We start from the raw sequence: 24,649 nt of genomic DNA on the forward strand, positions 1-24,649 counted from the left end.
ATGTAATATAAAATGTAATATAAAAAATTGATGCACTTTTTTATTAATTTTTCTTCCCATTTTTAATAAATTTGAAAGGTCAATGTTTATACGCGAGATTCACAAAGCCAATTGACGCGTTGAACCCACGAAACTTCACATACACATATACATACACAAAAGACTTTTTGAATCGTCGATCGCAAGCAAACGGTCCGAGAATGAGCAGAGCAAACGAAAACAGAAAAAACTGTTCTTCGGCTGATCCCGAGCAAAACTTGTATACGAGCAATTCAATCGGTTGCTCTCAGACTTTTTGCTCAAAGTCCCAGTAACGAACACTTATTTTGAGACCGCACGAATCGGTTAACAATTATTTGCAAGCTATGCTAGCAGGTAATAGTTCATATTACACATTTTGGACGCCACTGATTTACACTTTCGGCTAAGAAAAGAGTTAGACTGAATCCACTTGAATCTGGTAAGTTCGACTCCACGAAAGACAGGTGTACGCTAATCCGGGCTCTTTGTTAATATACTGAATTAACACTACGTTTTATGAGCTATACATTCATAGACCGGTCACAAACATTGATTTTTTTTGTAATACATACATACCTTGACGATAATAAAACGCCAAACTTTTAATAAATCAAAAAAAGAATTGTAATATTCCGAGGAACTCGAAATCAAAGCGCGAAAAACGAAAGAATTTTGTAAAGCTCGTTGCAAAATCATATTGTGCGTTTTCCGTTCACAGCTGATGATTAGCTGATCGTAGATCGTAGAGCTTTTTTAGCTTTTAAAAAGCTTTGATAAATCTAATCAAAGCAGGCTTGTGTCAAAATTTTCCAGCCCCCAAAACAAAAATCTGGTTGTAGCGCCACAAGGTTAGTTAAATTGTGGGTGGAGGAGATGAGTACAGGGTATAATATAGTCGGGAAACTCGTCGTTTCTTGTTTTTTTGTTTTTTTAATTTTGTGTTTTAAGAATTTGGTTTCATACTGAAATTCTTATAAGGATCGCCCAACCTTAATCCGATGTTTGCGATAGTATATCCGATCTTAAGTGATCTTAATTTTGGTTTTCTTTCTTGTTAACTATTTTATAGAGGTTTGGTCATTATTAAGTGGAATAGATTCTTACTGTCCAAAATGACTGTCCAACGAAGTTAAGCATGTTTAGATACCTTTACTGGTTATAAAGCAATCATTTTTATAATACAATTTTTTTTACCATTTTTTTGCGTAAACTTGAAGTAATTTAAAAATTTGCGGTACAAAAGTTTCTTACTCTTTAGTAAAAAACATTCACAGTTTTTTTTTTTTTTTTTTTTTTTGATTGAAGGAAACAAGAAATAATGAAATCAAAAAACCGATTGACAAACTCGCCAAACTATTGATCCGATTATGAACGTGCCAAAATGTTGCCACTATTCTAATGGCTAATCTACACCCACAATTGAGCTGAATCGGACATTTTTTAGAGGAGTTATAAACATTCAGTAAAAACATTTTTGCTTCCCTACTGAATTGATTTAGTTTTCCCAAAAACTAGAGCTTGAAAACTTCAAATTGGTAATAAATATTTATAAAAGAAACTGTTTTATGCGGGCCCAAAGTTAATAGTTGTAAGCATGTACTCAGACTTGCACGCCACTGCACGGCATTAATTAATAACTTAGAAACAATCCCACATTTAAGGATTCGGTTTTCTAAATTAAGAGAAAAACAAAAAAATTAAAATATTTGCAAAATGGGCGTGGTTCCGCTTTTTTAATCGAATTTTTATATTTTTTTATGGTAAAAATTAAAAAATAAAAAATGTTTTTTTCTTTTTATGACAATAATGGTAGCTTCAATGAGCGTGGTCGTACTTTTTATTTTCGGGAAATCGTAGGAAATTTTCTCTGTTTTTGTGGCACTAACTAATAACTAGCAAACGAGGCAAGATATTTGTACGGATTTTTATACCCTTGCAGAGGGTATTATAATTTTGTCCAAAAGTGTGCAACGCAGTGAAGGAGACATCTCCGACCCTATAAAGTATATATATTCTTGATCAGGATCACCTCCTGAGTTGATATGAGCATGTCCGTCTGTCCGTCTGTCCGTCTGTCTGTTTCTACGCAAACTAGTCTCTCAGTTTTAAAGCTATCGTCTTGAAACTTTGCACACACCCTTCTTTCCTTTGCACGCAGTATATAAGTCGGAACGGCCCGGATCGGCCGACTATATCCTATAGCTGCCATATAACTGATTGATCGGAAATGGTATAACTTTGGTGTTTTTAGAGTTAGAGAGTTCAAATTTGACATGAGAGCTATTTTTGGCAAAATAATACGACATGCCAAATTTCATAAGGATCGGCCGACTATATCCTATAGCTGCCATATAACTCAACGATCGGAAATGACCCAACTTTCGTGTTTTTGAATATAGAAAGCTGGAATTTAGTACAGACTCTATTTTTGGTTAGTTGATCCAACCTACCAAATTTCATTAGGATCGGCCGACTATATCCTATAGCTGCCATATAACTGAACGATCGGAAATGACCCAACTTTTGTGTTTTTGAAGATAGAAAGCTGGAACTTGGTACAGATTATATTTTGATCCATCCTACCAAATTTCATAAGGATCGGCCAACTATATCCGATGTTTGCGATATATATCCGGTTTTAGCTGCAAGGGTATATAAACTTCGGCTCCGCCCGAAGTTAGCTTTCCTTTCTTGTTTTTTTCTAGTGTTAAACATGCAAAGTAGGCGTGTCCCACCCCCAGCAAAAATTTTGTTTGGCCCCTAACTTTGAGCAGCACCGCATTGCTGATTGTTGGAATGGAATTTTTAAAAAAAAATGGAAAAAAAAAAAAATGGAATTTTGCAAAAAGGCGCAATTAAGCCTAGATGTTCTGGATTAAGAATTTAAGGGTCTACAACATGGATATTGCCCTTGTCGGGTCGTGCAGCAGCACAGCGGTTAAATGCCGCTCAACTCTTTCGGTCGCTGAACTCAACGGGCTTGTCGTTAGAGAGTTTTAGCAATGACTAGTCGGGCCGCCCTCTCTGTACATAACATTGAGTCTCTGCATGCACCATAAGCTGGTCTATCTGTTGATCATCCGGCTTAATCTGCATGCAGAAATAAACATTTATAACGTTTCAAATTTACATAAATTCATCTTTGTATTTTGGTGCGGATTACGGCATTGAAAACCCTCAATAACCAAACAACCCTCATTGAACAAATCTAAGCACTTTTTTAAAACTCTTCCCAAAGTTAGCTTTTATTACCAAAGCTTTGTAAGCTTAACTTTATTATTTTTAACTTAACTTTTGACGTGGAGATTTTAATGAAAGTTTTTGTTCTGTATGTGAAAGTTGCACCTATCTACAATTGCCATACACACATTAAAAATGACCAGTTGCAATTTTTATGCTTTGTCTTTCTCAATGCCTAAATCTGTGGTCGGTAGGACCCTATTCCAGGGGCATAGGAAAATTCTCTGCAAGAGCTCTGCCGCTATCACACAGAGAATAAAAGTATGAATCATCATGCTCTCAGCTTAGTTATTGCTATTCGTTAAAAATCCAATGCATTAAAATGATCCAATTTTTATACCCTTGCAGAGGGTATTATAATTTTGTCCAAAAGTGTGCAACACAGTGAAGGAGACATCTCCGACCCTATAAAGTATATATATTCTTGATCAGGATCACCTCCTGAGTTGATATGAGCATGTCCGTCTGTCTGTTTCTACGCGAACTAGTCTCTCAGTTTTAAAGCTATCGTCTTGAAACTTTGGACACATCCTTCTTTCCTTTGCACGCAGTATATCAGTCGGAACGACCGGGATCGGCCGACTATATCCTATAGCTGCCATATAACTGATGGATCGGAAATGGTATAACTTTGGTGTTTTTAGAGTTAGAGAGTTCAAATTTGACATGAGTGCTATTTTTGGCAACATTACGACATGCCAAATTTCATAAGGATCGGCCGACTATATCCTATAGCTGCCATATAACTGAACGATCGGAAATGACCCAACTTTCGTGTTTTTGAAGATAGAAAGCTGAAACTTGGTACAGATTCTATTCTATATTCCGGTTTTAACTGCAAGGGTATATCAACTTCGGCTCCGCCCGAAGTTAGCTTTCCTTTCTTGTTTATTTATTGTTATTATTATTATTTATTGGAATCTACTGAATCTTAAAGTACGATATTTTAAGAATTTTGTGTAATTTATTGTAATAAGAAATATGGACAAAAACCGAACGGCTGAATTTTTTTGCGACGGCGACGGATCATCAGAAATGAAACAAGAAAAGATAGCTTTCTTTAGGCGGAGCTGAAATTGACATATCCTGGAAGTTTCGATCGGATATAATTCACAAATATCGGATAAAATTGTCCGATCGTTATATATAATTGTAAAATAAAACAATTGTAATATAATACAAAATTTTAGGGACCCAACCCAAGCTTCTTTCTTTTAAAAATAACAAAGTTGGTATTTTTATCAATTACCAATTCCGTCGTTCAGCTATGTGGCAGGTACAGGATATAGTCGAATTCATTATGGAATTTGGTAGGTCGGATCAATTGACAAAAAATATAATCTGTAGAAAGTATCAATTTACTATCTTCAAAAACACAAAAGTTTGGTCATTACCGATCTTTCAGTTATATGGAAGCTATAGGATATAGTCGGCCGACCCTATCAAATTTATTTTCGCGTTCTTTCAGAATTTTGGAAATGGCTTGTGCGTAAATTAGTGCATCGGCTAGCATTTCTGTATTCATCATAAAGCTTAGAGTCCCAATAGTCCCCAATAGTAGATTTTAAATTTGAAGGGCAGGAAAAAGATGTTATAGAGTAGAGACCATTTTTTTATTTTTTAAACGTTGCTTTTATTTCTTAAATCTTCTCTTTGCAAGACTAACAAGAGGTGTATCAAATCTTATATTTTTAACTTAACTAACAGTTGATTGATTGCTGGGTTGGGAGGTCGCTGTGTCGCAAGCGGGATCCGCTAGAAAACCCAGTCAATCCCCGAGCGAGGAAATTTGGGTGCGAAGGCAGTTTTTCGAGGACTCTTTTTGCTTTTGGATTTCGTCTTTCACTGCGAGGATACCCAGATCCCGGTGGATGTTTTCGTTGCGAACATACCAAGGTGCCCCTGTGATAGTTCTCAAGATTTTTGATTGTGCGTGCTGTATGATGTCTATGTTACTGGTGCTCGTTTATTTTGTTTTTTGTTCGTTTATTTTAATGCCCCAGTCGGACAGCTACTATTAGACTATTATTTCCACTACTATTAGATGATTGTTGGTTTGTTGCTTGCGTTGGCCATCTGGAGCGACTAAGGATAAAGGTATGATCGGCGAACGTTGACGTTTTTAGTTGTGCGTTCGAAGAAATATCTTCAGTAAACAAAACATATAGACAAGGGCTGAGTGCGCTTGCTTTTGGAACACCAGCTATGATGATGTAAGTAGTCGCTCGAAGTAGCTGCGTTGCATCTCACTGAGAACACACTACTGTAATGGTATGATTACAGTAGCGTGTGGGTGTATGTTGGCAAATATGTTTTAATTTTGTGCATGAGTCCATTAAGCCAAAGTCGGTCAAAAACTTGAGATACGTCAAGAAAAATAGCGCTACAGTATTCTCGCTGTTCGAAGGCTGAGCGTATTTCGGATGTAAATATATTTTCACTTTCTCGATGGTTCCGTGATTTCTTCGGAAGCCAATATTGCAAGCTTCCAGATGTGGTATTATGAAAATTAACAAGCATTTTTTAAACAATTTAGACAAACAAGATAGAAGGCTTATTGGTCTGTACGATGACGGTATTTTTTGTTTTCCAGGCTTCAGGATCATTATAATGAATACGGTATGTTCCTTAAGGCGTTGCTTTGATCTGCTGATGAACTGCACTTTTGAACAGTAAACAGTGATCTGCTGTTTTGGCTATCACGACGCATGCGCCTATTTTCTCGCACGATTGGCTGATTGGATTTGTAGTATTTGTTTCGGTCTACTTCCTTCACTTGAGGAGTAGAGGGCCAGGGCGCTCGTAGTGTAGTCGATATCCGATTCCATGTTAAGCTCCGGCGCGAGTTCTAAGCGGGCACAGTTCTATGCGCGAGTTCTATCGTTTTTGGCGACGTTAGGCTAGAGGGGTGTTCGGTTATTTCTGGGCTTTGAAGAAGTGTTTAAGGCGAGTGGTTTGATGATAAGTCCAAGATCTTTTTGGCATATATTAGATTGCGAGGTATGATTTTTGTCACCGCAAAAACTGGGGTCTGGGTTGTATTGCCTCTTATTTGAAAGTTGTATTTGCTTGTAAGATGCGTTTCCACCAGTAGCATAACGTCAATATGGTTTTCGGTCAAGAATTGTGACAATTTTAGTTTATGCCGTGAGACACCATTGGCGTTCCACATTGATATTCGTAGAGCCTGCATAGATTAATTAGACTGTTGTGCTACGAGCAGCTTTATTACCCTGTTCTGGTTGTTTGGTCATTGAGCGTTTTCAATGCAGTAAATAAAAAGACGAATTTGTCAATTTTGAACGTTATAAAAAATGTTTATTCCTGCATGCAGATGAAGCCGGATGTTCCGCAGATAGACCAGCTTATGGTGCATGCAGGGACTCAAGTAATATACGCAGAGAGGGCGGCCCGACAATTCACCTCGAGCTAAAGCTCTCGAAAGTGGAGAGGGCGGCCCGACCTAGACATTGCCGAACTAAAACTCTCTAAAGAAAGTTCGTTGAGCGGCCGAGACAGATTTAAGCATTAAAATTACACCGGTGGGCTGCTGCCTGATCCGACACTGGTTTTGAACAAGTGTTTGCATGGTCGTTTTCATGAATGACATAAGCTCCATCATACTTTTTAGGAGAGAAGCCGTTGGTGGTGTTTAGGGGACGAATGAGCACCTTGCAGCTTTGGCGTCATCGTCTGGCGTAGCTTTGACGAAATGTACGTATTCTGTGGATTTTGGTTGAGCGTTGCGGTTGAGCGTTGCTTGACGCATGCGACTCTTCAACTCCTTGTACACCATACATCCTCTATAGTTTGCCGTATGGTTGCCTCCGCAGTTTCCACATGTCCTCACGGTACTGTCCTTGTTTGAAGTGCAGTGAGCGGAGTTGTGGGCATCCCCGCCAGACAGACAGCTCGAAGTGTGCAGTATGACCTAGTGTGTCCATACTCATGGCAATTAGTGCATTACACTGGACCGTTGCGTTTATGAGGCTCTTCAACTGCGATTCTCCGATGCAAAAAATTTGCAGCTTGTAGATTGGGTGGACTTCGTTCTTCTTCAGCGACCTGCTTTCTGGCTCGAGCTCGACCTTGAAGAGGGGTTGTGGCTTTTTATCTTTATTTAGAATGTTAATAATATTATTGGCGGCGAAGCCCTTTTCTTTGAGGGCTGTTTTTATTTCCGCGGCGGTAACATCGGGTTCGATTTTCTTTACTACCACTTGTAGGCCCTTGCCGCTTTGCAGCTGGTACGTGTAATAGTTTTTCTAAGCATTTTCCAGATATTTGGACACGATTCAGAAGTGCTCTTCAGTCTTGGTTTGCACCTTTGTTTTATCGATTTTCCTTTTGATAAGCGGGAGGAAAGTTGTCACCGTTCCCGATCAACTCCTCAATTCGGTTGACCAGGGCACTCGAGCTTTTCTCCCTGATATAGATTGGAGGGGGCTTTGGTTTTTTTTGCGGTGTCTTGCGCTGGTTGGTTTTCCTAGGGCAAATCTGTTACTACTGGATTGGCCTGGTTCTTCGTCGATCTTCAGGTCGCGGTTAATTTTTGTTTTATTGCCTGTCGGATAATTCTGCGGGTTAAGCTTGCGCTTAATTTGGATGTAGCGATCCATTCCAGTCTGTGTGGCAGGGGCTTCTTTGGCACTTTCCGAGGTTGTTGTTTTTTTTACTCGCTGTAGTCATTGACGTCGCGGCATTTTGAATTGCAGTTGTTGTCGCTGTGGTTGCAGAACTTGTAACACTGCTTGTTGTTGGTGCAAAATTTGTTTCTGCCATTGGGGGGGGGGGGGGGAATTTTCACACTGCAAACTCCATGACGCGGGAGTCGGAATGAATAGAACGGGTGAGCCGTTTAGTTTTCAGTGGTCAGTAGAGCCGGGTTGCTCTTAATCGCCAATTTTTCCATTACGGTATTGCAAGTTGAAAAGTTACAGAAGAAGCCTTTTTTTTGGTTCACTGAGAATCTACGATTTTTGATCGTTGCTCAATAAGCTCATTGCGTGGCACTTATTTATTTAAAACAATTTAAAAGTTTTTGTTTTAGTACATCACAACTGTTATAAAAAGCTTATCTATTGCTTTTAATAAATTGTAGTTCAGACGCCCTTGTATTGGGTTACCCCAGATTTTTTGTTTGGTTAACTGTTTTATTATTTTACTAAAAAACTATTAGTTGCAGTTTCCCCGAAGCTCGTGGAAAGCAAGTCCACTCAGTTTGGTAGTTCGATTGGCTATTTTAGTTTGAATATAAGACCATAAAACCTTAAGACCATAAGACCTTATGACGGATCGTGACCAACTCGTAGCGGTGGGCGACTTTAATATCCCAGAATTAAAGTGGTCCAACGTCGATAACTCACCATCTTTGTCACTTATAACTTACCATGACTTCACCGCGGGCATGTTTGACATGTCCCTAGGTCAGATCAATCATGTTAGAAATTCGCTAGGTCGGCTCTTAGACTTATGTTTTGTATCTGATCCGGATGGTACCGCTCTCTCCAGAGCTTTTCCCCTTTCAGCCCCAGAGGATCCATATCACCCCACGCTGGAGGTCTCAACCGAAACCACTCCTGGTATCGATCAGATGTCTCCGAGCGTGGTAAATAAGATTCGCTGTTTCCGTAAAGCTGATTTTCAGAAACTTAATAGCCTTATCGATACATTTGACTGGTCTGATATTCTGGCGTGCACTGATCTTAATGTCACTTTAGAAAAATTTTATTTTACTTTAAATACATTTTTTGACTCATGTGTGCCTTGGAAATATCCGTCCGCTTCAACAAATCCTCCTTGGTATACAAGGTGCCTCACTAACCTAAAAAATAAAAAAAATAAGCTTTTACTTAAATATAAAAAACCTGCAGTAGTGTTGATTTCTCAAGATACCTACTAGCTCGGTCGAATTTTACCGTGCATAACGCTGAATGTTATAGGAATTATATTGACCGCTGCCGGATTCAATTTACTCAGGATCCAAAGCAGTTTTATAATTTTGTAAACACTAAGCGTAAACACGTATCTTTTTCACCTCTGCTTACGTTTGAAAATTCCTCTGCGACTTCGGATCAGGCCATTGCCGATCTATTCGCAGAATTTTTTCAAACAACTTATTCTCCTCCTAAATTGACTAATCAGCCTTATGCATATAACATTCAAGCAGCAAATCTTATTTTCTGTCCGTCTTTTTCTGAGAATAACTTATTATCTGGTCTTTTAAGGGTAAAACCCATTTATTCGCCAGGCCCCGACGGAGTACCAGGCTGTGTGCTAAAATACTGCGCCAGGGCTCTGTGCAAACCTCTTCTAAGACTTTTCAACTTATCTTTGGAAACCTCGATTTTTCCCCTTAAGTGGAAGGAATCATTTATAATTCCCCTACATAAAAAAAGTAAAAAGTCCGATGCTGCCAACTACAGAGGCATCTCTAAGTTGTCGGCAATTCCAAAGTTATTTGAAAAATTAATTACCCCTCATTTGCAACACCTTTGCTCTTCGATCATCACTCCTTGTCAGCATGGCTTTATTGAGCGTCGCTCCACCACCACAAACTTATTGGAGTTGACATCCTTTGTCATAGACGGCTTTTGTAAGGGATATCAAACCGATGTAATTTACACAGACTTCAGCAAAGCATTTGATTCAGTTAATCACTCACTTTTGTTGAGTAAACTGAATATGCTGGGTTTTCCTAAAGACCTCTTAACGTGGATCTCCAGCTACCTAGATGGAAGGACACAACAGTCTTATTTAAAAACATACAGTCCCGTCTGGTCCGTGCTACATCCGGCGTCCCTCAAGGAAGTCATCTTGGCCCGTTATTATTTACGCTTTTTATAAACGACTTGCCCCCTGCTTTAACGAACTCTCTAGTTCTTATGTATGCAGATGATGTAAAGCTTTGTCTTCAGTATAAATCCATCTCTGCCCAATGCAGTCTTCAGTCTGACCTTGATAACTTTCAAAAATGGTGTTTAGCTAATGATCTAATACTTAATGGATCAAAATGCAAGCATATGTCTTTTTATCGTTCTTGCCCTCTGCAAGCTACGTATTCCATTAATGGGATTGCCTTAGAAAAATTAACCCAGGTTAATGATCTCGGCATCCTATTAGACATAAAACTTAAATTTGCCGACCATATTTCCTTAATGGTTAATAAGGCTAAAGGAGTCCTTGGTTTTATTAAAAGGTGGTCAAAAGAATTTAATGACCCCTATATAACCAAAACTTTATTCATTTCTTTGGTCCGTCCGATACTAGAGTACGGTTCATGTGTCTGGAGTCCCCAATATGGAGTACATAAGGACCGCATAGAATCCGTACAAAAGAACTTTTTAATATTTGCACTTAGAGGTCTATACTGGGATGCAAATCTTCAGCTTCCATCCTACAGTAGCAGACTTTTACTTATTAACTTACCTAGCTTAACAAATCGTAGGACAATGCTCGGTGTAGTTTTTCTGCATAACCTTATTAACGGGGATGTAGATAGCCAGCATTTACTAACACGCTTAAATTTCAACATTCCTAATAGAAGGACTCGAAACTTTAGTCCTCTGTTCCTTAGCCGTTGTAGTTCGACATATGCACTGCATGACCCTTTTAGGGTATTATGTTCGAACTACAATGGTCTCTACTCTATTACATCTCATTCCTGTCCCTCTAATTTAAAATATAGAATTTTAAATTTCCTTACTAACTCCTCTTAGCTTAATAATTAACAAATAACTTAATATACTCTAACAAATCGTTTCTTGAGCGCCCCTCGGTCGTCTGGGCCTCTAAGCTTTATGATGAATACAGGAATGCTAGCTGATGCTCTTATTGATGCACAAGCCATTTCCAAATTCTGAAAGACCGCGAAAAAAAAAAAAAAAAAAAAAAAGGTTCGTGCTGTGTATATGTCCAACTACAATGGCTAAGGAATAGAGCACTAAAGTTTCTTGTCCTTCTATTGGGAATGTTAAAATTGAAGCGTGTAAGTAAATGCTGGCTATCTACATCCCCATTGATTAGGTTATGTAGAAAAACTACAGCCATCATTGTCCTACTATTAGTAAAGCTTGGTAAGTTTATTAGTAGAAGTCTGCTACTATAGTATGGAAGATGAAGATTTGCATCCCAGTTAAGACCTCTAAGTGAAAATGTTAAGTAATTCTTGAAACGAACTGTTTTTTCTGCTTCCGCTCGCCACAATTTAACGTTGGCAGGAGCGTGGGGGAGACTAACTCTCCTCACATTCTTTTATACGGATTATATGCGGTCTTGAAGTACTCCATTTTGGGCACTCCAGACTCATGAACTGTACACCAGTATCAGACGGAACGAAGAAATGAATAAGGTCTTAGTTATGTAGCGGTCGCTTAATTCTTTCGACAATCTGTTAATGAAACCAAGGGCTCCTTTAGCCTTATTAACCATTGTGGAAATTTGGTCGGAAAATTTAAGTTTGGTGTCTTATAGGACGCCGAGATCATTAACCTGAGTTAAATTCTCTAAGGCGATCCCATAGAGAGTATACGTACCCTGCAGAGAACGATAAAAAGGCATAGGCTTGCCTTTTAATCCATTATGTATTAAATAATTTGTAAAACACAATTTTTGAAAGATTTCAAGATCGGACTGAGGATTGCATTTGGGCAGAGATGGATTTGTACTGAAGGCAAAGCTTAACATTATCTGCATACATAAGAACTAGGGAGTTCGTTAAAGCAGGGGGAAAGTCATTACTAAAAATAGTAAATAATATGAATTCTTTGAGGGACGCCAAACGGACCAAACGGGAATGTATATTCTTAAATAAGACTCTCTTTGTTCTTCCATCTAAGAAGCTGTCAATTACCATCGAACTACCGAACTGAGCGGACGTGCTTTGTCCGGGCTCCGGGAAAACTGCACCATAATACAGCTAATCAAAAAACCGGGTAACCCAATATAAGCGAAAAGACGCTGAACTACAATTTATTAAAAGCAATAGACAAGCTTTTTGTAACAGTCGTGATGTGCTAAGCCAAAACCAGTGCATTGCTCACCCGCTCTGCTCACTCCGACTCCCGCGATGGAGTTTGAAAAACCCCCCCTCCAATATCGGAAACAAATTTCGCAACAACAATTAGCAGTGCCACAATTTCTGAAATAACAGCGACAACCGCTGCAACTCAAAGTACCGCGACGTCAACGACTACAGCGAGTACAAAAACAAAAACTTCGGATAGTGCCAAAGCGGCCACGGCCACACAGACTGGAATGGATCTCTACATCCAAATTAAGCGCAAGCTTAGCCCGCAGAATTATCCGACAGGCAATAAACCAAAAATTAACCGTGTCCTGAAGATCGATAAAGAACCAGACAGATCCACTACTAACAGATTTGCCCTTCTGGCGGAGGTTGAGGAAAACCAACCAGCCCAAGACACCGCAAAAAAACCCAAGCCCCCTCCAATCTATATTAGGGAGAAAAGCTCGAGTGCCCTGGTCAACAAAATTGAGTCGTTGATCGGGAACGGTGACAACTTTCATGTTGTTCCGCTTATCAAAGGGAACATCCATGAAACAAAGGTGCAAACCAAGACTGAAAAGCACTTCCGTATCGTGTCCAAATATCTGGACACTGTACAGAAAAAGTATTACACGTACCAGCTAAAAAGCAGTAAGGGCCTACAAGTAGTAGTAAAGGGAATAGAACCTGATGTTACCGCCGCGGAAATAAAAACCGTCCTGAAAGAAAAGGGCTTCGCCGCCAAGAATGTTATTAAAATTCTAAATAAAGATAAAAAGCCATAACACCTCTTCAAGGTCGAGCTCGAGCCAGAAAGCAGGTCGCTGAAGAAGAACGAAGTCCACCCAATCTACAACCTGCAATATCTTTTGCACCTGCAAAGCCACATAAACGCAACGATCCTGTGCAATGCACTAATTGTTAAGAGTATGGTCACAAAAGGTCTTACTGCGTGTCTGCGTGGACGCCCACAAGTCCGCTTACTGCACTACAAACAAGGACAGTACCGTGAAAAAATGTGGAAACTGCGGAGGCAACCATACGGCAAACTATAGAGGATGTATGGTTTATAAGGAGTTAAAGAGTCGCATGCGTCAAGCGACCGCAACGCTCAACCAAAATCCACAGAATGCGTACATTGCGTCAAAAGCTACGCCAGACGTCTTCTTCGCCAAAGCTGCGAGATCCTCATTCGGTCGACTAAACACCACCAACTGCTTCTCCTATGCCGATGCTTTACGATCTGGAAGGGAAATTCCAATTCAGCCTAACTCCCAAAGCGCTCAACAGGCCCCAGAACAGCCACACAGCAAAACGGAAACTATGATGCTTACCCTCCAACAAAGTATGATGGAGCTTATGTCATTCATGAAAACGACCATGCAAACGCTTGTTCAAAACCAGAACATGGTGATACAGCTGCTCGTAGCACAACAGTCTAAATAATCTATGCAGGCGCTACGAATATCAATGTGGAACGCCAATGGTGTCTCACGGCAGAAACTAGAATTTTCACAATTCTTAACCGAAAACCATATTGACGTTACGCTACTGGTGGAAACGCATCTTACACACAAATACAACTTTCATATAAAAAGCTACACAATCTACCGCACAGATCATTCAGATGGGAAAGCCCGCGGCGGAACTGGAGTTCTAATCAGAGAACGCATTAAACACCATTTTCACAAAAGGTTTGCAACAAACTTTTTGCGGGCTACATCGATACAAATTCAGTCAAGCAACGGAATCCTTTCAATCGCTGCCGTTTACTGCCCTCCTCGGTTCTCAATCTCGGAAGGCCAATTTATGGACTTCTACAATTCACTTGGGGATCGATTTATAGCCGCAGGAGACTACAACGCCAAACATACGCACTGGGGATCACGTCTAGTGACTCCCAAAGGAAGACAATTGTACAATGCAATTATAAATGTGAAAAATAAACTGGACAACGTTTCTCCTGGAAGTCCCACATACTGGCCAACAGACTCACGAAAGCTCCCAAACCTTATTGCTTTTGCAGTGACAAAAAACATACCTCGCAATCTAATAAGCGCCAAAGCAGTCTCGGACTTATCATCAGACCACTCGCCTGTGCTTCTAACGCTTCTTCAAAGCCCAGAAATAAAAGCCCAGAAACGTCAAAAACGAACTGGCTAAAATACAAAAAGTACGTGAGTGCCCACATAGAAATCGCCCCGGAATTTAACATGGAATCGGACATCGACTACACTACGAGCGCCCTGGAACAAGTACTCGTTGCGGCAGCTATAATCTCTACTCCTCATGGGAAAGAAGTAGACCGAAACAAATACTTCGAATCTAATCAGTAAATCGAACAGCTCGTGCGAGAAAAGAGACGCACGCGTCGTGATGGGCAAAACAGCAGATCACCAGCTTCAAAACAACGCCTTAAGGAAGCAACCCGATCACCCGATCACTCACTGGCTCTTCACCAACAGGAAGAAAATGCACAGCTGAGGTACATCCAGAATCTCTCACCAACAAGCACAAAGTACCCCCTGCGGAGGGCCCACCCAAATCTTAGCGCCCCAATTGAAACGGCCACCCCGATAAGGAATTCTTCGGGATGCTGGGCTCGCAGCGACGAAGACCGAGCTGAAACATTCGCCACACATCTCGAAAGTGTCTTCCAGCCAACCCAGCCTCAAATTCATTCCTCCTGCCAGTAATTCAGCCAGAGTCCTCCCTTCAGCCAGCCGCACCTTCATTCCGGCCGAACGAAATCGAAAAAGTCATAAGAGAGCTAAAACCAAAAAAGGCTCCCGGTGGTGACCTATTGACCCGAAAGATGCTGATTGAACTTCCAAAATACGGTATAGAGGTCGTCTGCAAACTATTTAATGTAATCATTAATCTTGGCTATTTCCCAAAAAAGTGAAAGATATCCATCATTATAATGATACCGAAGTCATCATACAGAAAAATAAGCCTTCTATCTTGTTTGTCTAAATTGTTTGAAAAATGCTTGTTAACTTGCATAAAACCACATCTGGAAGTTTGCAATATTATCCCGACACACCAATTTGGCTTTCGAAGAAACCACGGAACCATCGAACAAGTGAACAGATTAACATCCGAAATACGCTCAGCCTTCGAACAGCGAGAATAGTGCAGCGCTATTTTCCTCGACGTATCCTAAGCTTTAGACCGAGTTTCGCTCATCGGACTCATGCACAAAATTAAAACGTATTTGTCAACATACACCCACAAGCTACTGGAATCATACTTCTACAATAGGGTATTCTCATTTAGATGCAACGCAGCTACTTCGGCGACTACACCATCGAAGCTGGAGTTCCACAAGGAAGCGCACTCGGCCGGTGTCTATATGTTATGTATACTGCAGATATTTCTATGAGCGCATAACTAACACAATCAAAAATGTTGAGAACTATCACAGGGGCACCTTGGTATGTTCGCAACGAAAACATCCACCGGGATCTGGGCATCCTCGCAATGAAAGACGAAATCCAGAAGCAAAAAGAGTCATACAAAGAAAAACTGTCTTCGCACCCAAATTTTCTCGCTCGGGGATTGACTCGGGTTTCTAGCGTATTCCGCCTAAGACGCAACGACCACCCAACCCAGCAATCGATTTTTAGGGCCGTCTTACTTCGTATCAGTCAATATGACTGTTAGTTAAGTTAAAAAAATATAAGATTTGATACACCTCTGGTTAGTCTCGCAAAGAGAAGATTCAAGAAATAAAAGCAACGTTAAAAAAAAAAAAGTATCTGTCGATTCATGTCAAGGCTTTAGAAAATCCCAGCATACAGTTTACTCAACAGGAGTAAGTGATTGACAAAATCAAATTCTTTTTCAAATCACATTCTAAAGTCTGTGTAAATACACGAAAACTGCAGCATTATTCGGTAGCGGTGGTCCGAGCTGTGGAATACCCTGTTGGGTGACTCTAACGGGGGTTTCGTTTACTAGGACCTATGGTGTCACTCGAAGGGAGGACATATCGGACTATTGCTCATATGCACTGAGAAGTTCAGACGGCCAATCGCTCTCAGTTCTAGCCCTAGTTGGGGTCAGAGATATGAGCGGCTACGTTGATGTCGGCTGAGCAGGCTGAGGCGGATCATAAACAGTGGATTTCTTACGCTTAGGGGACTCATTTAGCAGCTGAACTGAGTGTGAAGCGCACAGAGCTGGTCATCGATTTTACGAAAACCAGCGATTAGCTCTTTAAATCCATTCTTAGTCTGTCTCATCAAAGACCTAATTTCGTCTTGGACAGCACGACAATTATCACAACAATAGTGTTAACCAGACCTACGGGAAATATTATCCGAAACTGAGGCAGTGAATCCGGCACACTTGGCGTATACGACTTTTTTACATAGCCCGCAATAGATGGTAGGCTGGGATGAGGGGATTAAGAATATAAAAAAAAAATATGTAAAAAGTTAAAAAACCAGGAGACCTTAAACCACTGTGCCAAATAGGAGCCGAAGCTGGAGCTTTGACCGAGAGTGCGAAAGAAAGTTACTTAAATAGAGATAAGACTTCTATTGCACACGAAAGAAAACAAAATTCAAAAGAAGAGAATGAAGCAGAGCTGAGCTATGTTGAGCGAATTTAACAAATTATTAATTCGCCTCCAAATATACCCCAGCACACGGGAAGTAATGAGGCTTAAGATGAAAAATTCTTAAAATTCTATTCTCAAGTAAGAAAACACTGGTTTACGACAATATTTCTCATAAACGCAAGGCGCACAAAAAAAACACGACCGTTCGCTTAAGAGTAAGTGAGAGAGTTTCTATTTGATATAGAAAATCCCAACGCTATAGCTCTTAAAACACTGAAGTTATGGCCTTTCCGATCAATCAGTTTTATGACAGCTATAAGTTATGAACAAAAGATTATAAATTACATAGATGGGACATCAGGGTCCTAAACGGTCAACTTTTTTCGTCGAGCTTGTTGGTGAGGGGGGAACGCACATGCATACGATTCTATTTTTAAAACTCTTGACATGTATGTATGCGTCAAAAAAAATGTGCGCGTTCGTATGTATGTATCACTTCTCGCACGACGGCGTTAAAAATGTTTGGCTTCTAAATTTCAATTTCTTGTTTCTGTTTTAAATGCGCCGATGTGGTAGTGGACAAATAGTATTTTTGATTTTTTGAGCGTAATTTATAGAGTTGTTACGTTAGGTTAGGTTAAGGCGGGGAGTCACTGACACCCCCATCCACTTGAGCCTACAATGGGGACCTCCCCCCCCTATCTACTAATGTGCCCAAGATTATGCTGTCTTTCCTGCGGCAACTCGCGGTCCTATTCAGATTTACGGATGAAGGCTACGAGTCTGCGTGGAGCGATCTCCTCAAGGTCTGTTAGGTCCGTGACTGCTGCTGCACCCAAGAATTTGAGCCGGCTGCGCCCCAGCGCAGGGCAATGACACAGGAGGTGTGCGACTGTCTCTTCCTCTTCTACATCTCCACAGCTCCTGCAGTAACCATAGTGTGGCACCGCTAATCTAGCCGCGTGTGCTCCTATTAACCAATGTCCCGTGATGGCCTTGACGGCCAGACTGCAGTCCTGCCTATTGAGGGCGATAAGCATCGGTCAATGTGATCCCTGCATTTTAGCCTACACGTAGCTAAGGGAATGCCTACTGGTTCTTTCTCTGGGATGAGAGGATTGGTAGTACCTGCCTTTGTTAGTTCGACAGCGGCGCGATTTCCCTCGTGGTCCCTATGTCCGGGCGCCCATATGAGGTGGATGGCATACATTTCTGCCATCTCGTTAAGAGATCTGCGACAGTCATTCACTGTCCTGGAGTTGGATGAAAATCCGTCAAGGGCTTTGAGTGCCGATTGACCGTCTGAAAAGATACAGATTTTGTCTTGATTGGCAGTAAGTGCTGGGGATCTAAGCACAATTAATCAAAGCCGGACTCAATCTTAGGTCATGGGTCAGGAAAGCTTTCTCAGCATTTTTCAGAATAGGCATGGTACCCGCAATGTGGTTGCGGACGGAGTGTGGTCGTATTCATACCCAAAGCGGGAAAACCATAGCACTGAACCCCTAAGGACTTCAGACCTTTAAGCCTGTCGTCCTTCCTCCTCGATAGCTATTACTTCTGCTTGGAACACACTACAGTTGTCGGGGAGTCTGAAGGACTCATTTAGACACAGCCGCTCGCAGTGTTAACCGCCTCACATCTGGCTATTCAATTTTGAACCGTCTTTGTAAAATGGAGGGAACCGGCTGGTGTGAGGAACCGGCGGGTTTTATGGTGGGATGATTAACAGGTATACAGTAGTCTGTAGACCCCGTTGGCGTGCACCTACATCACGGTCCAACTTGGTATACCCATAGTCGGTCCATTTCCATAGACCCGTCTCGCGTAGCCTAATTGCCAACAGCGTGGCTATCTTGGCCCCCACTATCTATCTCTCTATCGAATACCTATTGAGTGATACGTATCTCAGCTGGGCGATAAACAGCTTCAAGCCTTTCAAACCCCCAGGCCCAGATGGCATTGTCCCGGCACAATTAATCAAAGCCGGACTCAATCTTAGGTCATGGGTCAGGAAAGCTTTCTCAGCATTTTTCAGAATAGGCATGGTACCCGCAATGTGGTTGCGGACGAAGTGTGGTCGTATTCATACCCAAAGCGGGAAAACCATAGCACTGAACCCCTAAGGACTTCAGACCTTTAAGCCTGTCGTCCTTCCTCCTCAAGACAATGGAGACCATAATCAGACTCCACATTAAGCTTACCATCAAACCGATGATATCTCGGGATCACAGCATGCGTATAGGAAGGGCCGATCTACGGAGACGGCACTCCACGAGATCACTACGTTCGTCGAAAAAGCACTTAGGAACAGACGATCAATCCGTACGCCTTATAAAGCAGATCTTGGTAAACAGGACTGTTGAGACGTCATTAGGAGGAGAATATATTCAAAGATACGTCAGAAGAGGTTCTCCGCAAGGATGTGTACTCTCACCCCTACTGTAGGACGTGGCAATTAATAGCCTAATACGATCCCTAAAAGGGTGTGGTTGCAAGGTTATTGCTATGCAGATGATGTCGCAATTGCCTCCTCTGGAAATTTTCTCCAGACTCTAAGCGACCGCATGACGAAAAAAATTAGGGTTCTCTCAACATGGGCAGTAAGGAATGGACTAGGTGTAAACCCATCCAAAACCGAGCTTGTCCACCTCACTAAGAAGTACAAAATACCAAATTTAGGGCTTCCAAAACTATCAGGAGAAACACTCTCCCTCAGTGGTAGCCCCAAGTACCTAGGGATTACGCTAGGCAGGAAACTGGACTGGAAGTCAAACACTATGGATAGAGCTAACAAGGCAACAATCGGGCTCTATATATGGCGAAAAGCCATTGGCCTCAAATGGGGAATGTCCCCAAAGATAGTCAGATGGCTTTACACAGCGGTCATAAGACCCATCCTTTTCTACGGGGTGGTGGTCTGGTGGTCCACATGTAGAGAGAGATTTAGGAAAACGCAAAGGATGGCGTAGGTCTGCATTACAGGCAGCCTACGTACCACACCGACAGACGCCCTAGACTTCATACTCGACCTTTTACCTGTAGAGATAGTGGGGGCCAAGATAGCCACGCTGTTGGCAATTAGGCTACGCGAGACGGGTCTATGGATACCAAATACCATTTCCGATCGTTCAATTATATGGCAGCTATAGTATATAGTCTGCCGATCCTTATGAAATTTAATAGGTCGGGTTAACTGAGCAAAAATAGAATCTGTACTAAGTTCCAGCTTTCTATCTTCAAAATCAAAAAAGTTGGGTCACTTCCGATCGTTCAGTTATATGGCAGTTATAAGATATAGACGGTCGATCCGTATAAAATTTGATAAGTCGTATTATTTTAAAATTAGCACTCATGCAAAATCCGAACTCTCTAATTTTAAAAACACAAAAGTTATACCATTTCCGATCAATCAGTTATATGGCAGCTATAGGATATAGTCGGCCGATCGTTATGAAATTTGGTAGGTTGGATCAAATGACACTGTACTAAGTTCCAGCTTTCTATTTTCAAAAACACGAAAGTTGGGTCGTTTTCGATCGTTCATTTATATGGAAGCTGTAGGATATAGTCGACCGATCCTGATGAAATTTGGCAGATAGAAGACAATAGCTTTAAAACTGAGAGACTAGTTTGCGTAGAAACAGACAGACGGTCAGAAGGACAGACGGACATGCTTATATCAACTCAGGAGGTGATCCTGGTCAAGAATATATATAACTGCGTTGCACACTTTTGGACAAAATTATAATACCCTCTGCAAGGGTAGAAAAAGTGTATGTCTCGAGGTTGATTTGAACTCGTTTCACTCTGCACATCAGCTAAGCACTCTACCACTTATTCGTTATCGCACGAAAATTTTCTAAAACTTAACTTGTCACGCTGTGGAACACACTTGTACTAGCGGGTTCCAGCGCTGGAACCCGCCAAAGAATATTTTTGTTTTTATGAGATGTCATATTTATTTACTTTATAATCCTTGATAGTACTAATGATAGTACTAGGAAATGCATAGAAAATATAGGATAGGAAATACACATCAGATTTTCAATATCTTCTTGAAGGGCTATGTAACACCGGTGTGCCAGGGCCCAAGTGGATTTTTTCTTCGCAGAGCAGCTCATAAAATAAGCTCGCGCTGATCAACTGATCTATTCTTTGAGGAAGATAGAACCTATGATCTACAAGCTTCAAAACACCTTGAACGTTCCAACAGGTGACATCAACGCTGGGATGATGGTCTGTGAGCTTTGGGGTGACGATCGCTGTTTCGATCGCTGAATTTCTCAGATCTTCGAGGTTCAGCTCCGCCAGCTCCCTATGCCTGACCTAAACTCCGATACAAGTCCTTCCAAATCTTTCAGGCGGACAATAAGCGGTCCGTTTTGAAGCTTGCAGATCATTGGTTCTATAAAGCCTGGCTCATCCTCTGCAAATCCTCAAGCATACAAGACTACAAGGTTTTTACACAAAAACGCCAACTAATTAAAATTCCGGATACAATTTTTTGTCGCGTCCCTCAAGTCGGTCGCTGGGAGGGTAAGTCATTGCCTCGATGACGTGATTGGTTGCTCAACCTTGTTGCACATCTCGCCAGGTGGTTAGGATGCAACAAAAGCTTGGCAAATTACTTTTCCTTCTCTTCTGCGGTCACATCTTTGACTGGTAGGATGATTATGTATGTATCGCGATGTATGTATTCGTTGCGAACGTACCACGGTGCCCGCTTTATTATGCTCGACTTTATTATGGACTATATCAATATTGCTATTGCTGGCATTTTCCCATAACTGTGAGCCATACATCCACATAGGTTTTAGTACCGAGCTATGCAGCAAGACTTAATATCTAAGGCTAAGGAAAGACTGAGCGTTGATAAGCCAATGACGGCTGCTGGCTATTTGCTTTAGGTGTGTTCTTTTGGCTGCAATGTGCCGGCCCCATGTGAGTCTTCTGTCGAGGTGTACTTCTAGATATGTATGTCACTTCGTTTGCTTGCGGGAGTAGAGTGTTATTTAATGTTTATTGGGCAGTTTTACTGTGGTTTTTTTTTTCCTCATAGAACATTTTTTATCGTAAAGGTAAGACTCTAAGAGCTTGTGGGTGGTTTAGGGATATCATTGTCTTGATATTGTATATTAGACCATCCAGCCAGACTCTATCGAATGCTTGATAGACATCTAAAAATATTGCAGTACTGTACTCTCGTTTTTCGTACGCGTTCCTAATTTCTTATGTTATCCGGTTAACCTGCTCAATATATCTGTGCTTTTCACGAAACCCAAATTGATGTGGGAAGATTCCTTCCTGGATTCTTAGATATGTGTTTATCCGAGTCAATACACATTTTTCACAAAGAGTTTAAATAAGCATGAAAATAGTTTTAGAGGTCTATACGACTTGATTGTGTGGACTTATCCCGGCTTTGCTATCATTATTAAAATTGACTTTTTCCATCTCAGTTAAAAGTGCCCAAATGGCATTGAAAAGCTGGGAAATAGTGCAAACGGCACAATATTTATCGGATTTTTTTGGATTTAGTTGATTTTTGATGATGTTAACGAAGCTAACGATTTTTTTTGGGCAAAACTCAATTGGCTCATATTGAAGCTGAGGCTCATATGGTAAAGTGGGCAAAGTAAACGCACTAGTGGCGTGATTTGGTTTGAAGACTTTTTTAATGTGGTTGGCACACGTGCTGGCTCTGTTTTTAGCAAATTCGTTATGATACTGGTGCTTAATACGGCTTCTGATTTCAGTAGGATTCCAGTCCCATCGTCTGGATAATTTGTTCCGTAGAATAAAGCAGCAGTAGGGCAGAAGTTCTGATTTTAAAGCGCTTGCGTATGTCACATTTTTGTCAGTGCTTATGGATCGTAGTGAGGATCTGGCTGCTGCCGAAAAGAAGACTTCAGGGTTTGATCCCGAGGCTATCAACTGTTTATTTTGGGTGCGGGCAGTAATTCCTCTCTGATGGATGTGACTTTTCAGCTCCCTGTAGATTGGGCAGTCTCTATAGTTAATTTCCACCGCAGTAGCCAAACTTGTTCGATTTGCAGCCATTTTGGCTAACTCCGCAGTGTGCAGAGTCATGAAGCTCTCCATAAACTACCCACACCGGGCGCTGTTTACTTTATGACCGTGTATGGCCATATTCTTGGCAGTTCGCGTATTGTACCGGGCCACTGCGTTTGTTCGGTTCATACGTGTAAATACGTGTAAAAGTTATTTTTATTCTCGGTAAGATTTCGATACAACTATCGTAATCTTATGACTTTATCTATGCGGAAGTTATCCTTGCCAAAAAGATCAACTATTTTGTTGAGAAGAACAATGGAACTTTTTTCTCCTTTATAAATAGGTGAAGACTTTGGCTTCCTTTTCTTCCGACTTCAGTAAATTCAGCCGTCTCAGCCTCATAGGCGTCTGCCAACATTTTAAATCGGTTTGAGCTCATGGCCGTTTCTATTGCAGCTAGGCTAGCATTGCCACGGGCTATTTTGATTTGAGAATTTAGGAGGCTCAGCTTCCTTTTGATTTGGATGTAGCGATCCACACCCATCTGCATTGTTTTTATTCTGTTTTTGGGGCAGCCCAGCGTCCGACGTGTTGATATTTGCGCATCTAAGTGATGATGTCGTTAAACGCGCTATATGTCGTTATTGTTGTTACGGTTGAAGTTGTTAAAGAAATTGCGTTGCTAGTTACTGTGCTTTTTGGCTGCAGAGGAATTGATGGTAGCGAGGGGAGCAAGAACGCGCTCTCTTGCTCTCTATGTTTAAGATTTCGGTCAAGTTGGAAATAATTGACCGCGCTTGATCAGAGCTTGCATTATTTTCGGTTGCTTTAAAAGAGAAGTATGCGTTGTTTCTTTGTACTGAGAGCCGTCTTTCGTTTTTCCTACGTTGAAGTTGTGTGCGAACGTCGTTTAGGTTCATTGCAATCGAGGTTGAGTTAATTAGAGTTTTAGATTCTTCGCATGAAATTTTTTGTTGCATACTTTTGATCTTGGGCCATACTACCGATTCAGTAGGGAAGCAGATATATTATATTATATATAATATAATATATTATCCGGCTTGGCACATTTTTTATTTGTGTGTCTAGATTAGCCATTAGCACCAAAACATTCTCCAAAAACATGAACGAACTGGCGCTACTATGAGATTTCTGTTTTGGGGGCAACATTTTGACACAAACTTTATCTGCGCGGATACCATACGAGTTTCAGTTCCAAATCGGTTAGGTACACTTATATGGGAATAATTCCTCTAAAAATGTACAGATTTTGATTAAATTTCTTGTACTTGCGCTAGAAAAATTCGCAATTTGTGGCGAAAGTTTGATACTAACTTGATCTGCGCGAAAATCAAAAAATCCCAAGTTCTAAATATGATCTCTATTTCTATCTATTATAGTCTTCAAGATCCACGTGTTCAAAATTTTAGCCCGATGGTATTTTATATTTTATAAAAATCGGATCCGATTTAGATGAAATTTGTATTTCAGATATATATTAACTATAGAAATAGTTTGGCATCAAAAGCTTTTCAAAAAACCTTCCTGTACTGGCGCTATAGAAATTTTCGATTTATGGGGGCGAAAGGAGCTGTGACCAAAATTTAAATCAAACTTGAGCTGCGTGGACATTATGCCAAATACTTATTATTATTTTTCTTATAATCTCTGAGATCCACACGTTCATAGGGTCAGACGGACATGGCTATATCGACTCAACTGTACTTTAGGTGTACCGGGTATAGTATTGGTACAAAAAAGGCAACAAAAAATATATACTTAAGTATAATGAATAT

The 24,649-nt window shown here is 40.9% G+C and overlaps 1 protein-coding gene and 1 long non-coding RNA gene across 5 annotated transcripts in view; both read left to right on the forward strand.

Annotated features, from left to right (window-relative positions):
• Positions 1–24,649, forward strand: part of dati (zinc finger protein datilografo) — a 65,767-nt gene that overhangs the window by 20,541 nt on the left and 20,577 nt on the right. The window lies entirely within an intron of this gene.
• LOC138926817 (uncharacterized) lies at positions 307–24,646 on the forward strand. The gene is made up of 3 exons (XR_011443495.1): positions 307–460; positions 24,254–24,290; positions 24,345–24,646. It is a non-coding gene; the product is annotated as an uncharacterized lncRNA (long non-coding RNA).

This window comes from Drosophila bipectinata, chromosome 4 (genome assembly GCF_030179905.1).
Source record: "Drosophila bipectinata strain 14024-0381.07 chromosome 4, DbipHiC1v2, whole genome shotgun sequence".
In the NCBI taxonomy this organism is placed as follows: domain Eukaryota; kingdom Metazoa; phylum Arthropoda; class Insecta; order Diptera; family Drosophilidae; genus Drosophila; species Drosophila bipectinata.